General features: G+C 41.9%; 1 protein-coding gene across 1 annotated transcript in view; it reads right to left on the bottom strand.

The window, feature by feature from the left end:
* Window positions 1-17,129, bottom strand: part of dbpa (D site albumin promoter binding protein a) — a 44,940-nt gene that overhangs the window by 14,378 nt on the left and 13,433 nt on the right. The gene's annotated exons all lie outside the window — the stretch shown is intronic.

Raw genomic sequence — 17,129 nt, 5'->3', positions numbered from 1 at the left:
CCTAGCCTGAACGCTGATTTCTGCATCGTCGTGCACCCTCGGACAAATCCGTTACTCATCTTAGCTTCTCTACAGATGTCGTAGAACATTTTGACATCTTCCCTCCTCAGCCACTTAAACTCTTGCTCCCACTGAACCCGGTACTCCCGCTTGAACTCCTTGCCACTTGCTTGCCCCTCTGCCGCTGGCTGAACGTTGTCAGTTTTAGTCTTACTGGCTTGTCCTTCATCCTCCACCGCATCAATCCCTCTTTTTTCACCTCGTTTATCCACACCATCACAATTACTGGGCTTATTAAAAAAGCTTCGGACGATCAGCTGCCGTGACATTTTGCGATTGCTAAAGCCGGTTAAACAACGAGGTAATCAACGAGGTCAAAAACAAGACTATAATAGCTACTTAATATACACACACTCGCCACTAACTGGACAGGGGTGTGAATGACTAAATAATAGTTACAGACTACAGTAGAGTACAGTAGATCGCCCTCAGTCTATTTGGCCACTAAGGATGTAATATAATGTGGGCCGCTGGTGAGCATTTTGGCGCTGTTGCGAGTTGTGTTAATCTGTGAAAATGACGGACGGCTTTCAGATTTTTCCGTCATTGTTAGAAAAAATCCGTCATTGACGGAAAATATTCGGTTAACGCGACCTCTGATACACACATGCATGTATTAAGAAGTATTGACAACTCCTACATGGTGTCAGAAGACGGCACGAGCCTCTCCTCTCGCCTGGAGAATTTGTTTTCAACGGACCGTGCTAACGCTAACTAGCTGGCTTAAGCTAGCCCCAGCTACAATGGCGGATGGATTTCGCCGTCCGGACCCTGTTATGTTTGAAGGAAACGTTGCGGAGAGCTGGCGGATCTTCGAGAGGGAATATGAAATCTTCACCGCCGCAGCGCACCCAGACAAGGCTGCCAGGACTAAGGCTTACATCCTCCTCAATCTCGCAGGAACAGAAGCCATTGAACGTGAATGATCCTTTATGTATGCAGCTGAAGTGCGCGCGCCAGGCCCCGAAGGTGCGGTGATCTCCCCAGCTGAATCAAGGGAGGACCCGGACTGTTTGATACGGAAATTCAGTGAAATATGCAACCCTCAACATAACAAAATAATGGAAAGGCACAAGTGTCATTCAAGAAATCAGAAGCAAGGTGAGAGCATTGAGTCATTCATCAGCGATCTGAAGATAAAAGCTAAAAGTTGCCATTTTGGAGATTTAGCTGAGGAACTAATCTGTGACAGAATAGTATGTGGCATAATCAATGATTCTTTAAGAAAAACTCTGTTGAGAGACAGTGAACTGACACTTGCTAAAGCTGTTTCAGTCTGCCGTATACACGAAATGACAGAGGAAAGCAGCAGGACGTTAGCCGTTCAAGCTACCAGTGTTGATGCAGTGAGACCTGTTTCTAGCAGAAGGTATCAGCCAAAGCCACAGTCACTCGCTCACTCCCAGTAACTGTAATAATTGCGGAGGCAGCCATGCAGCAATGCGAGAAAAGTGTCCAGCTTTCGGGCAAAAGTGCCATAACTGTGAAAAAGTTAATCACTACAAGAATGCTGCAAGTCTAAACCACGCAGCTACAGTCATTCAAATAGAAATAATTTTAACCAGTCTGTACATGAAGTAACAGTGGAAGAGCCCACAACACTCAGAGAAGACACGTTCTACGTGGATGGCGTAGATATCGAAAGACGTGTTGATAGTGTTAATCCTCAAGCTAAAGACAAAGAAGAAGGATTTGTTACAATTCACATTAATGGCATACCAACTGAAATGAAAGTTGACACAGGAGCTAAATGCAATGTGTTGTCTCAAGAAACGTTCACACAAGTGACCAATGGCGAGCAACTTGTGAAGCAAGAGACTGCTATAAACCTTGTTGCTTATGGAGGAAGCAGGATTGAGACCAAAGGCCTGGTCACACTGCCTTGCTGCTTAAAGGAGCAGCACCATTCGTTGCCTTTCGTCATAGTGAACAAAGATGTGCAGCCACTGCTGGGATTTCGGGTATGCGTGGACATGGGAATTGTCACATTGAGCAAAGATGTCCACCAGATCACTACGGAAAGCAACACGGATTTCACCACACAGACACTCATGCAGTACAAAGACCTTGATGATGAACTTGGAGAACTACCAATCACTTACTCCATGACAGTTGATCCTAGTGTACAACCTGTGGTGAGAACTGCCCACCGCATTCCTATTGCAATGCAAGACAGAGTTAAAGCTGAACTTAACCGCATGCAAAACATAGGTGTCATTATACCAGTTACTGAGCCACAGACTGGGTCTCATCTATGGTGGCAGGCACTGGCAGCACACAAAAAAGACAAGCAGGAAATAAGACTGTGTATCAATCCACAAGACCTCAACGCAGCGCTGAAAAGACCACATCACCCTATGAGAACAGTAGAAGAAGTTGCAGCACAGATGTCAGGAGCAAAAGTGTTTTCTGTGCTAGATGCTAAAAGCTCTTTCTGGCAGATACGTCTCGACAACAAATCCTCCATGTTGACAACCTTCAGTACTCCATTTGGGCGGTACAGATTCCTACGGATGCGCTTCGGCATTAGCTCTGCTAGTGAGGTATTTCAACGCTCGATGGAACAGCTGTTTGCAGGTTACCCATGTTCTGTCATCGTTGACGACATCATCATTGGTGGCCGCGGAGTTGCTGAGCATGATGCCAACCTCAAGAAGGTGCTGGAACGACTGAGAGAAGTCAACCTGAAGCTGAATCCAGCCAAGTGCAAGTTTCGCCTGGATCATGTAGGATATGTAGGTCACATTTTCACAAGTGAAGGCCTAAAGGCAGACCCTTCTAAGACAGATGCAATCACTAACATGCCAGTCCCCACAGACGTTGTCTCACTACAGCGTTTCCCCGGTATGGTTAACTACCTCGGCAAGTTCATCCCGAACTTCAGCGACATCGCAGCACCACTGAGAAAACTCATCCACAAGGACACTGCATGGTGTTGGTTCCAGCCGCATCAGGATGCATTTGACCTTCTTAGATCATGCTTATCAAGTCCACCTGTCCTGTCATACTATGATGTCAAAAGACCAGTCACGCTCACCTGTGATGCGTCATGCTACGGACTTGGAGCAGCGTGCATGCAAGATGGCAGGCCAGTAGCGTTTGCATCACGCACCCTCACTGACACAGAGACGAGGTATGCACAAATTGAAAAAGAACTGCTAGCTGTCGTGTTTGCCTGTACAAAATTCAAAGACTATGTGTATGGAAAGCCTGTAGTGGTGGAGACTGACCACCAACCTTTAGTGACTATCTTAAAGAAGCCCATCCACACAGCCCCTGCCCGTCTGCAGAGAGTGTTGCTCCGGCTGCAGAGCTACGACATCAGTTTGGTGTACAAAAAGGGCAAGTATATGTATGTAGCAGACACTCTTTCACGTGCCCCAACCGCACAAACATCTCAAAGCCCTGCTGAAAATGATGCTTATGAAGTTATGTCTGTGAGCTACATCTCCACAGCCCGCCTGGAAGAACTCAGAAAGCACACAGCAGAGGACGTAGAGCTGCAAGCCCTCAGTGCAGTCATTAATAGAGGATGGCCCATCCGACAGAATCAGCTCCAACCTGCTGTCCGTCTCTTGTTTCCCTACAGAGATGAAATGACAGTAGAGGAGGGAATTGCCATGAAAGGCCACAACACTGTCATCCCTCAGTCCCTGCACAGAGAGTACATCATAGTGCACAGAGGACACCCCGGCATTGAAGCAACCAAACGCACAGCAAGAAGCATCATCTTTTGGCCAGAAATGTCTCGAGACATCACTGAGGAGTTGCTTTCATGTGCAGTGTGCAACAGCACCAGATCCCATCAGCGAAAGGAGCCCCTCCAGCTTCATCCTGTGCCAGATCTCCCATGGTCCACAGTGGCAACAGACATCTTCGAGTGGCATGGAAACCGGTATCAGGTGCTGGTTGACTCATACTCTGGCTGGTTTGAGATCGACCGTCTCCGGGATGTGACCTCATCCACTGTGATAACTAAATTGAAGAGACATTTCTCTGTTTTCGGAACACCGCACACACTCATCTCTGATAATGCTGGACAGTGCGCCAGTCGGCATTTCAAGGACTTTGCAAAGCAGTGGGACTTTGTTCACATCACCAGCGGTCCTGAATACCCACAGTCAAACGGACTAGCAGAGAGAGCAGTTCGCAGTGCAAACCAGTTGATGGAACGTTCACACAGAGGTGGCACAGATGTCTTCCTCAACCTGGTACATCTCAGAAACATTCCCCGTGATCTGAAGTTAGGCTCTCCTGCTGAACGCCTGATGTCGCGACAAACACGTGCAGCCATCCCCGTGAGCACCAAACTGTTACAGCCAAACCCAAAAGATGCACAACTAATCAGAACACAACTCCTCAACAAGCGGCTCATCCTAAAGCGCCACTATGACATCTCAAGTTCTCCTCTGAAACCCCTGGCAGAGGGACAAGTGATCAGGATGCAGACCCCAAAAGGATACGATCGGCTTGGCGTTGTCAAGGAAGTGAGTGAGAAACCACGCTCTTACATAATCCAAGCCAACGGGACTTCGTACAGACGGAATCGTCGTCACATCATTCCTGTTCCCGAGCCGTCGCCCCGGCAACAGCAGCCTCAAGATTTCGACCCTCACAACACCGACCCCTCTGATGGACTGTGTACCCCGCACACCACACACACCTGAGAGAAACAGCAGGCTGACACAGAACAGTTCCCCTTCACTACCAAGACACACATCACATTTCCCTTGCAACGACAGTGACACACCATACATAACACGATCAGGTCGCACATGCAAACCAAACCCTAAATATGTACAGTAACACTGTTGGACAATCTTGTTAAAGTGATATGTTTAGTCATTTCCTTTTCCTGTTACCTGGTAAGGTATTTAGTAATTGTTTGTGTCACCAAATGCTAAAGGAATGTTCAATATCATCTGCCTTAAATGTTATTTACTTTCAGATAGAAACATCAGCTAAAGAGAAGGGATGTAGATCATTCTCATATGATTAAGTTTGTCCTTTGCAGGCCACCGTAGCTGGTGCGCCACACGGTGACGTGTTAAGGTAATAGGCATTCAGTTGTTAGTCGGCATGCAACGTACATGTTCACTGTACATGCTGTGGTCATAAATAAAGCCACCACTTGCCTATGCATTGTGTATTCCTTGTACATACACACATGCATGTATTAAGAAGTATTGACAACTTCTACAGACGTCATCACCATCATCATCATCATCATCATCATCATCATCATCATCATCATCACCATCATCATCATAAAGCAGGACAGATAATTAGGTTGTTAATCTGATTAAGTCGTCTTCCTGTTTCAGCAGGTTCTTATGTAATAAAGGGAAACAGTGCAAGTACTGTTACAATAGTAATTATGCTAATTATAAAAGGATGAAGGTAACAATTAACTTGTATTGTAATTGCTGTTATTGAAGTGGTTTTGAAGTCTGTTTTATTTTCCATCTTCACTGCATTAAACACTTCACTGCATTCATCTCTTTTAGCGTTGAAACTGAGGGTTGTCCAGTCATCTCATTTTTGACTACTACTTGATTGCTTTGTTCCACCCAATTACAGTTATGACTCATCAGTTGTTCATTTATAGGAAAATACATCAGCGGTGGTTTTCGTCTCTCTGCCATGTTTGGTCTTCTTCTCTGTTTTGAATTGCAGGTTGCAAAACAACTTTAGAGGTGCATACCGCCCTACAGGGGCAAATACAGGACTGTGGGGATGCTAAGTCAAAGAAAACCATTTGGCTTTGTATAATCGTCCGAAATAGTTATTGGTTATATTAGAATATATATATTAATAGTATTTTTACATGGCTTGGTTGAATACTCAATTGTGATTGGTCAATATGGACGGTTCAGAGGTGGTTAATTTACGCTAACACACTGCTGCTAAGGAGACCAAAGTAGCGTTCCAATAGTCCATTTAGCTTAGGAACCTTCCTAACGGAGTGAAATGACCCGGAAGTCCCTCACTGGCAGCCATGATAAGTGCTGTTCCAATTCTCTAAATGAAAGGAAAGGAGGTTTCAAACTTCCTTTATAACCTCCTTTAGCTTAGGAACCACTGGACCTCCCTTACCGAAAGGAGAGGAGAAAATGCTGCCCCACAATGCATTGCAGCCGCAGCATTTGCCGTCACTCAACAGTCGGCCGTTCACGGAAACAACCGATTATGACCGAGAAATTATATCATGAAAGTTACGGTGCTTATTAAGCATTTTAAAACATAGGTGGTAAGTTGCCAAAGTGCTTTGTTTTGAACGTTCATCAGTATTATAATCAAAGAGAGAAATATGAACGGTAGTTTTTACTGAAATGATCAAATAAAGTCAACATTTCACTGAGCTGTGTGGGGTTTGTTCAACTTTTAAAAGATGTTTGAATGGTGATATACACAGAGATAGATGTTAAGGACTAACGTCTATAATAAATACATTTGTATTGATTTTAAGAACTTGTCATAGTTCATACAATCATACGTATTGGGATCATTGGTATTAATGTGGACCGGAGGGAGAGGGTGATGAGCATAAGTTTCACTTTCCTTTTTTATTTCAATTCCAACTTTGGTCCTGAAGAAAATGTTTCTCTGTTGTCCACGTTCATAAAGCAAAGCAGCAGCATCAGAGCACGGTGCAGAGTCTCTAGATGAGTTCACAGTAGTCCCTCGTTCTTATTGAACATCCATGTTGTAGTCCGCTGTATAGAAAACTGTAGTTTCCATGGTTCCCCCACAGCAGCAGACGCACATTCATGACGTCCGCTGGCGCATGATAAACACGTCGGATAGTGAAAGTGCATTCGCATTCTCTAAAGTACCACAGTCTCTTCTCCTAAATCCTTTTGAATTCTCTTATCCAATATCCCTTAACCCCGTGAAGTTTCACTCAGAGGTCAAGGAATAGGAGATAGGGTTAGAATTTAGGAGCTGATTTTTGGATTATCGGAACGCAACCCATGACTGTTGCTAAGGAGAATAAAGAGACTCTGTGCAGGGCAGGCATATCAATCCACAAAAGGAGTCCCGTCGATAATGTCAGCTGTGGACAACAGTCATGCTTCAGTCAGGATCCATGACCAATGACTGCCTAGCTGCATATTATCCCTTACAAAAATGTTGATTATCGGCTGATAATTTTTCGCCACTGAAACATTTATCGTGCATACCTACTGGAACTCTAAGAAATAGCAGTACTACAGTAGTTTTGCAGTCTTAACTGTAAAACTAACAGCAGCAGTGGTGGAAGATCCAATGTTAGCAGTAGCCTTTGCAGTAATAAAAGCACTACAACTACTGTTAATACTCCTACTGCTGCTCTTAGTACTTACTGACAGTAGCAGTGTGTTGACGTTGATTATACATATAGTTAACGCTTGCAGTTGGTCCAATAGCTGCTGCTGCTGTTGTAAAGGAAGGATCTGATATGTTGAAGTCCGAGAGGAAGAAGTCCAACATGGCTGCAGCCGGGGATGGCGGCGTGTTTACATTACAGGGAGGGGAGCCCTCCTTATGTAACACACTTCCTATATCACATTCCACGTGTGTATTCAATTTCCAGCTAATGTTTTTTTGTGTTTGGTACAAACAGCTGCTGGCAGAGCTCATAGTTCAACTCCATGTCGTCCTTTCAGAGTGGAACTGGAGAGGAAATGAACTCAGTCTCCTTATTCTCTTTACAGAAAGTACTTTACTGCCAGCAGGCTCAACACTGGTGCCACTGCTACTGCTGCTCAAAGTACAAGCACTAAAACTACAACCAATACTGCCAACAGATCAAATACTGCTACTTTATGGTAGTAATAAGTGTGGTTCTGCTTCCACCAGCAGTGAACCCAGTATTTAGATTGTTTTTCTTAAGTAGCCTACACTTAGCAATGCCACAGTGTAAAAACACTCCATTGCAAGTAAAAGTATTGCATTCTTTCTCAAGTAAAAGTACAAAAGCATCCAAAGCAGTACCAAAAGAGAAGCTACTCATTATGCAGAACCTCGCATCTCAGAATAATATATATTGTATTATGGCATAATAATAAATTATATATAAGCATTACTAATGTTGTAGCTGGTAAAGGCAGATCTAATTTACAATACTTATACTGCTGCCTAGTGTATTGTAATAACAATACAGTTCATTGTGGATGAATATATGTTGTGTTTATAATCTGAATCTGCAAAGTTACTACATTTATCAAATAAATGTTGTAAAGTAAAAACGATATAAGTTTGATATTCCCCTTTTAAATGTAGTTGAGTAGAACTAGCAAGTACAATGACATTAAGCTCCTCAGAAATTGTACTTAAAAAGTAAAATGGGGTTGAAAGTAGCTTTAGTTACGACAAAAGTAACTTACTTTTTTAATGTGTTTGAATTGTATTTGCATACTCGTAATATTTACCCAAAAAATCACACATATTACTTTTTATTAGTGTTTGGATTGCGGGGAGTAAAAAAAAAAGCTGTGTTGAAAAACACTCCCCTAAGCTGTTTCATTCTATTTTTGTGTTATTAATACTTTTATCTAAGTCTACATCTTTAACATCTGTTTTACGTCTCAGCTCAGAGCTCCAGTATCAGACAGCGAGCACGTCCGTGAACACACCCTGGCTCGGCAGCAGGCTCCAACTCGCCTCTGCGCATACAAACAAACACACAAGCAGGCCCGTGCGCTCACATGAGTGTGCGAGAACACCGGTGAACACACACAAACAATTCCGCCCAGGTGACACACCCCGGGAGCCTTGTTCCTTCTGTCAACACACTGCGAGTTATATCTGCACGTGTTGCTAAATCACTGCTGCCTGATTCACTCACTGAAGATGCAGGTTTACCTCTCACTGCATCACAGCTTAGCTATTTCATTCACGTTCACAATCAATGCAAATGCCGATTCACCCTTTCCTCACCGGAAAAACAACATCATATGGTGTGTTCAAACACCATCATGTTTTCGTGACAAGCGACCTCTTGTGTGCATAATACATCTGTAAGAAGCAAAGTCTTAAGCAGAATGACGCAACAACACTGCAAAACCTCTTAGGGTGGAGGTCAAAGCATCTGAATCTTACGAGAGATGTTTCTTGCTTTTTAACATCACATATAACCCCAAAAATACCCAAGTAGTTTTAGCCCTCTTAACATAACCAAAACCAACCAGGTGTTAGGAAATATATGGCATAGGAGCGGCAAAGGTGTGTTGTTTCAAGTTCCAGTGAGATGACATATAACCCAGTTAGGCCAGTTACAGATCAATACGTTTGACAGCTTATCAGTAGGCAAGCCCCTGCACAGCCATTTATCAAATGCTGAGATAAGCTTTTACAACTCTATCATTCTAGTGCTTTGCAAACTTTTCTGCCGACACAATTTGCGCTTGTTTTTTTTCTGGCTGTATTTTTATTTGTTCTCATACATTGCTATTGTCAGAGCGTGACCTTAACCTCTTAAGCCCGAGGGTCCGCCCAGTGGACCCCTCCCACCGTTTTTTTACGAGACTATGTCTCAGGGCTTCTTAACATTTATGAAACTATTAATGTTCCATACCCTTTTAACGGTAAGAAACTCAGCTAACTGACAATGTGAACCATTTTTAGCTAAAAGAAACACAAGAGTAATACCAAGCCTTTGAATTAGCATGGAGCGAAAAAATGCTAACTAATGCTAACGGACTTTTGCACAGCACTCACGGTAGACATGCCCTTATTACTTATCGTAACTGCACAAACAAGATATCCGATTAAAGCTGAGACTCCACAGATTCCACACATGTAAGGTCATCACTGTACGACCTCGAATTCCTGGAGCTATCAGCCAGAAAAGAGAAAGTAAACAACATCTGGTTTAAAAAATATTACAATAATTACGTCTTACCTTTTTTGATTTGTCATCAAAAGTTGTGTTCAACGGAATAAAAACGCCGCTCAAGGTTAATCCAATGTCTTTGTGTCACCTAGACATTTTTACTGATAATCCATCATCATATTTATGGCAATATACTGGGTATAAAGTTTTGCCGTCCAGGCTTGTATTTTCAGATATGTTTCGTTTGCTTCTCTATTACTTCCGCAATAGTAATGTTTACGTGGATTTGGGAACTGCCCATCGATTCTATTGGATGTCATGGTTAAGAAAAAGGTGTAAATCACCCAAATCGACCAATGGGTTCCAGAGATATGGTCCTGCGTAAAGTATAAAGAATGCCAGCCAGCGTAAGTACATTACTCAGCAGACTTTACTTATTGTTTACTACGCAAGGAAGCAGGAATTGCAGGACCCAGAGCGCACGGAGCACAGAGCGGACAGCAGATAACGGAATTGCAGTTTTATTGCTTATCAGAACACTTCAAAGGGGACACAGCCCCATTGGATATTAACCTATGGATTAACTACATCATCATTTTTATCGTTCAGTTTAGACCAGACAAAGAAGAAGGTGAGCCATGTTAGCCTAGCGCATGTTAGTACCTAGCGCCACTTGTTTTGATGTACGTTTTTGTTGATAACCTCGCGAGTTTGTATCTTTCAGTGTTGAGGTGAGCACCGTTAGATTCTGTGTCTTTACGATCATAAACAATGTGTTGGATGTGCAGCTAGGATAAGTAATAAGGGAGCTAGGAGTGATTTTCGGTGCAGTAATAGGTTAGCATTTTTCGCTCGGGGCTAATTCAGAGGCTCACTGTTAGCATTGTGTGTTTTTTTTTTTTAAATGAAAAAGATCAGTTAAATAAGTGTTTTCCGTTCTGAAGCCACAGAAGATCTCTGTGGCTTCAGGCTTGATCGCCGTTCAAATGACAGCGTTGGTTTCCCCAAAAGTGGGCGGGGCTGTAAAGTGAAGTAGATTTTACTCTCATCTATTATTCAAAACCATTCTATTTATTCTAACGTAAATTACATGCCAGTGTTTTATCTTTTTATGTATTTGTTTTTATTTTAAAGTGTATATGTCAGACTTCTTTTGCCATCTGTGAGGAAAATAAATGGGGCTTAGAGCCTCAAAATACTGAAATCTCTTTATTTTCACACAATACGTCTCCTTGCAGTATCAATAGTAATTCGGCTGACTTTTATATTTGATCCAATTGGTAGATAGGCTATATTTACACCATAACGGTGCACAGCTGGTAGAAAGGACTTGTAGTTTTTAAAGATATTACTAATTTTCTTTGAATATAAGAATGTAAATACTGAGTTGAGAGAATAGTCAGGGGTTTTGGGTGATGGGAGACACATCTATGGAATCACAATTTCAATAGCTTACCATTAAATGACGGATATACCTTTCTGTCTGTGATGTTTTACAAATCAGATATTAATGTAAAGTAAAGCATGAGAAATAATATAGCAATATCCTGTAAAATGATGTAAAAACATGAATAAAACTACACATCTTCAGATGTTATACATACATAAGTGTCCTACACTAATAATACAACGTTATTATTAGTATGCTGTGTGTACCTTAATGACTGATTTTAAATGCCATTTTCTTAATGTCTTTCGTTTTTTGTAAAGCACTTTGAATTGCCTTGTGTTGAAAAGTGCTATATAAATAAACTTGCCTTGCCTTGCCTTGCCTTGTGTGCACCGCCTAGTGGTTAAAGCACGTTATTGAATTATTTTTGTTGAATAATGTTATTTTTGTTGAATATAGTTATTTGATGAAAAAAATATTAAGAGTACATACTTTCATAGGGGGAAAGTAGAAGGTCAATGATAGAAATATAGAATATAAAAAATCAAGAAGATACTGTAAGTGATCTCTACAATAAAACAGTTTAGTGCCGGATGTACAAAGATATTAATATGAGGAAGTGCAAAACAGACAAACTAATTAACCTTTATTAACACATTAAAGAATACTTTAGGTTAAGGTCTTCTATTAAATAAGAAAAAAGCTTTAGGGGTATCTATCTACAGATAAATATTAAGCCTGACAAAGTACTTAACGTCTAATATATTGCTTTCCTGCAATATTAACTATGTTGAAGCACTTATTTTAACTGATATTATACATATGAATTATACTCTTATGTATGTAGATAGAATAAGAAATGTACAGAATATGACAGTTTAATGGTGGAGGTACACACATATTGATAGATGTCTTGTAATGCACTGTTGAGGAACCTGCGACCCAAGTTCTCATTCATAACACTCCGTTCGATGTCTCACTATGGGATGCGCCTCATCGCGGAGCAAACAGAAGTATCAATCTCATTACGCCAATCCTGATTGGCTGGTGATCTTGACGTCAGCGTCAGGGGAAATCACCCCCTATAAGTAGCTTGCGCCACAACGCATGCGTCATTCAAACACCTCTTCTCGCTTCAGAGCACATCTCACAGTAGCCGGGCAAGCTTCACTGTCCACAGACTCAGGTGTAACTAAAGTCTGATTTAAGGGTTGTTTATTTTTCACATCATTAATCAGAATCTGCAAAGTAACTCAAATAAATGTAGTGGAGTAAAAATACCAGGTTAACCTCTGAATTGTAGTGGAGTAGAATTACAAAGTATCAATGAGCTGTCATGTGGGTATATATTAATGCTGCCCATTATGGATACAAGTGATTTTCACCCATTTAGTAATTACATGTTTTAAATGTGTACACACCAATGTGTTTCATATCGCCTAAACCTCCAGGGCTGTACACAGTTTAATACTGTCAATTTCCAATTTTGGGGAAAACGAAAACGTCTTTTAAAACTACAATTCCCAGTAGAGACGTGCCATAGAGAACATGTTGCAAAACACAATAGCCAGCATGTGTAGTTCTGGGGGGGCGTTCGAGTCCAGTTTTGAATAGTCTGCCGTGGTTTCGTTCCATTTCAAAGAGCTTGACGCTCGGCGTAACCTTGGCGCACTGCCACTCCAACATCCAACCCAGAGCTTGAAGATTAATCACGGGGTTTGTCAACGGGACTGTAGTCCCAAACGATAGCTGGGGATTATGGGTAATGTAGTGTCTTCGGCCATCCTAAACTGAATTTTTTTCCGGATATCATATCGCATTAACAAGACCACATCTGGCGTCACAGAGATCTTCTGTTACTGTCCTTTCTTCTTAGAGGAAGTACAGAAACACGTAACTCTGGATGTGTTTTAATGTTTGAGGTGCAATGAACGACACAGCAGTTTTTTGGAATGTTAAAACTATTATTTTCTGCCTCGCTCATGAGAGTAACAGCTGGCGAAATTACAGCCTCGCCTACTGATTTCACGTGTGCTCTAAAATGATATTTATAAATGACTATTATCATTATTATAAGCAAGACAATAAATGGCAAAGATATGTAGAAAATAAACGTATTTAAGATACGTTCAGAACGAACGTAACGTGGGAGAAAATACGTTTCTAGCTAAACGTAATTAAGAATGCAGTTTAGTTCTGTGGGAACGTAATTTTTAGGAGACAGGGTTGATCACGGCTACTGCATTGAGTGCGTGCGACGGGCGTCAATGCGAAACTAATGCGTGTTTCACTTTAACCTCTTAAGCCCTGAGCCTGTTTTTCAGGTTTCAGGCTCGAAAATGCCACTAACACAACAAAGACTATATCTTCACTTCTAAAAGGGGTAAATTAATAATCTTTTCTCTCAAAGCAAGGTTACATCTGTGAGTTGGATGTAGAAGTGTCGGAATCAATATAGATGTTTTTATTTTAAAGTAAATTCAGATGGAACATAGTAAAAACATGTAAATTCTAATGTCCGCCTAAAGAAAACCCATTACTTATAGTGAAAACCACCCTTGAATGATGGGTTAGTAGACTAAAAGCTTTAGGAATCCAAACTATAACATATAATAAGTACCCTGTATCAAGATTGATGCAAAGCAAGTGACATTTGACCTTTTTAGAGAGGTTTAGAAAAATAAAGTCCAGGCGGACTGACCTTTGGGTAATTTGGGAACCATCAGTTCCATTTGAACTTTTTCACTGTAAAAATCAATTCAGGGACGATCAAAATACTTCATAAACAATGCACGTTGTTGCAGAGAAAAGGACGGTGGTGCATGACTACAAGTCGACGCACGCCGCATAACTCTGCTTTGAAGCACTAAGGTAGTGAATCAAAGAGAAAATGTTATACGACTCCTTTTTATAAAGGTCAAAAGCACTCTGAAACGTGGTGACCAATGATCAAATGACAGGGTAATGCTAAAAATCTATTAGAGCTAGTTTCTTGTTATGTATTCTGTAGCAGAGAAGGAGTTTATTTTTGGACATGCTGCAATGGCAAATATATGAATTTGTACAATTAATAGACAGTATTATGTATTTTCTCAACTCACTGCTAATCAATTAAAATTCTCTCCCTAGCTCTGTGTTTACTCTGCCGTCCTAAAGATTTTTTTTCCCCCTTCGTCCTCAGTGTTTATTCTCTCTGTAATCTCCACTGTTTCCTCTCCCTCTCGCTTTATCTCCCCCCATACTTTCCCCCTGCTCTGCTCTCACTCTCTCACTCTCTCTCTCTCTCTCTCTCTCTCTCTCTCCTCCCCCAGCCCCTCCCTTCCCCTCTCTCTTCCTCTCTCGCTCGGTTGCTTTCTGCAGCGGCACGTGACGTGGCGGCCGCACATGGCCCGATCGTGTGAAGCAGAGAGAAGGAGGGAGAGATTTCAAAACATGCAAAGCGAACACTCTTGACTCGCTCTCCCCCCTCCAGCGCTGCACTCCCCTCTCCCTCTGTGTGTGCAGTGTTACAGAGTGCAGAGTCAGTGTCTTGTTTAACCCTTGCCTCGCCAGGATTAATCACAGCCCTGAATGTTAAATCACCGGCTGCCTCGGCCTCCATTAAAGACACAGCAGATCCCATGAATTCCAATACAGTGCTCCACCTAAATGCATATTTTAATTCAACTCTTAACGTATATTGATCTGATTGAATGATTCCTAAAGGGTTTATCTGGGATTCATCCAGTCTGGACTATTTGGTTTAAAGCACTGCAAATCATATAGGGTTGGTGGTTCCTAAGGCCAAGGATGGTCTAATCTGTGCTCAGGGTGTGTGTCTGCATGAGAAAGTGACTGCAGTAATCCCACTGCTGACCTTTGCCACGTATAGTTTTCATATGTTTTCCCTCAGCAGTGAAACATGTCCAATATCAAATATAGTTATATTTTGTTTTGCCGAATGTAAACCACCCTGTGATGAGCCGTAAACACCGTTGTATTAAGGGTCTACATACGGCGGCTCTGTGGCGCTGTGCTGGAGCTAAATGCGGGCATGTTTATCATTTAAGCCTCTTTCACACATATTTCCCAGGTAATTACTGGGATAACCTTGCGGGCCCCTCTTGTGGGTTTTCCCTATTTACACATACACTACTTTTCCGAACATTTCATCCTTTCACCTATTTACACATCACAGCAATGCGGGAATACATGTGGCAAGAGACAGTGCAGTAGGGGCGCTAATGCAATACTTATTTCAAGTTTAAAAGTCAAAACAAGAAGATTTATACCGCCGCTTAGCGTCTACCCCAAGCCCCAACTCCCGCAAGGATGTGCGCCGGACGCTGACGCAAATTTCTTAGTGGCCAAACAGTGATACTACAACTGTTGGGTCAGTCTGTGACGGCATTGGGCGCAAAAAGACTGAGATTGGGAAAAGGACGTTTGTAAATCAGCGGATATAGGCCTTAGTTAAACCATTAGGGTCCAAGATGTGTAAAATGAGCTAAAGCCGAATCCAGGGTTATTTTCCCTCTCCATTCATTTGACTCACCGGATATCGGTGGGACTTTGCGGCGGGGCTTCATGCTATATGGGCCAAGATGGCCTACTGGTACTTCTGCTCACAATGGGCAGTTTTGGCTTCATGCTCCACTGAGCAACTTTCATAGGAGTAATTGGGGTCCCGCCACCAACGCTGTATCTAGTTATCTTTATACATCCATGGTCTACACAATATCATGTCCAATTTCTCATGTTGAAACCAAATTACAAGATAATTGGTTCAGAATTGAGTGTGCTACAGTGATTTGTATTGTATTGTAATCATGTGCTGGCGGACCGAACCTCACATTCAGCTGTAACTGCGTTTCTATATCTATGCAGATGACATCCCTTATTATTTGGAAGTACATTGCGGCAGGCAGCTTTTTTTGTCCCGAGCTAGATTCAAGTCTGCAGAGTCTTTTTATTGGTTCGCTCACTCCACGACAAAAATGTATTTTGTCGAAAAATGGACGTAACCCTTATTTTTGTGCTGCAGTTTTATTGCTATTATTCACATCACAGCCAGATAGGCATTTACCTTGAAAAGTCACTTGTGTGTTAACACGCAAACTAGCAGTTACTTGATAGTTAGGACAATGCTGGGGGAATACTACTGTAATAACTTATTTACTAAACTTAAATAATTATAAAGAAAAGTAAATCCATGATAAAATCCAGTGATTTCTATTATTAAGCATGGTTGCTTATCTGCGCAATTGCCTAAATCTGCTTCATTTCCCGGTATTGAAGTCCAATTAGATCTGTATTGGTTTAAAGTATTTTATAAATGGTGGCCAAACTAAAATCTGACAGCTGAAAATCATTCTCTTCTCTCTGAAGATACAACTTTAAAGACCACTTCTGCCACTCCATCATCCTCTTCACATGTCAGCCTGTCAGCAACTTTAAAAACTGCACATTTTCTCATGAAGTTTGGTGGACGGATCAGCCTCAGGCGAAGGAGCAGCTGATTAGATCTGGGTGGATGTTCAGCTCTGGTATTTCTCTCTCCAGGTGCCCTGGCTTTATTTTACCTGCAATACTCATTTTTTGTTCTTTAATAATGGATAAAGAAGCGCCTTTGTAAAGCTTTTATACGTGTGCCACGGATGGCTTCTTCCAAAACACATTGCAGTTCAATGAGTTTGTGTATCCTGAAGCATGCGTGTGCTTATGGAAATCTGAGCTTTAAAAATCTGTGTTTGATCAGAACAGATTTCGGACTGAGTGAACTGACCTGGAAATGTCAGGGCCGCAGGAGGAAACAGCTGATTTGAACTAAAAATCAAGGTGATTCATGTTTCCGATCCTCTCTAAAGACGTGTTCTTATGGGG

The sequence above is a fragment of the Pseudochaenichthys georgianus genome, chromosome 11 (assembly GCF_902827115.2).
Source record: "Pseudochaenichthys georgianus chromosome 11, fPseGeo1.2, whole genome shotgun sequence".
Taxonomy (NCBI): Eukaryota; Metazoa; Chordata; class Actinopteri; order Perciformes; family Channichthyidae; genus Pseudochaenichthys; species Pseudochaenichthys georgianus.
This window is presented reverse-complemented; position numbering and strand designations above follow the sequence as displayed.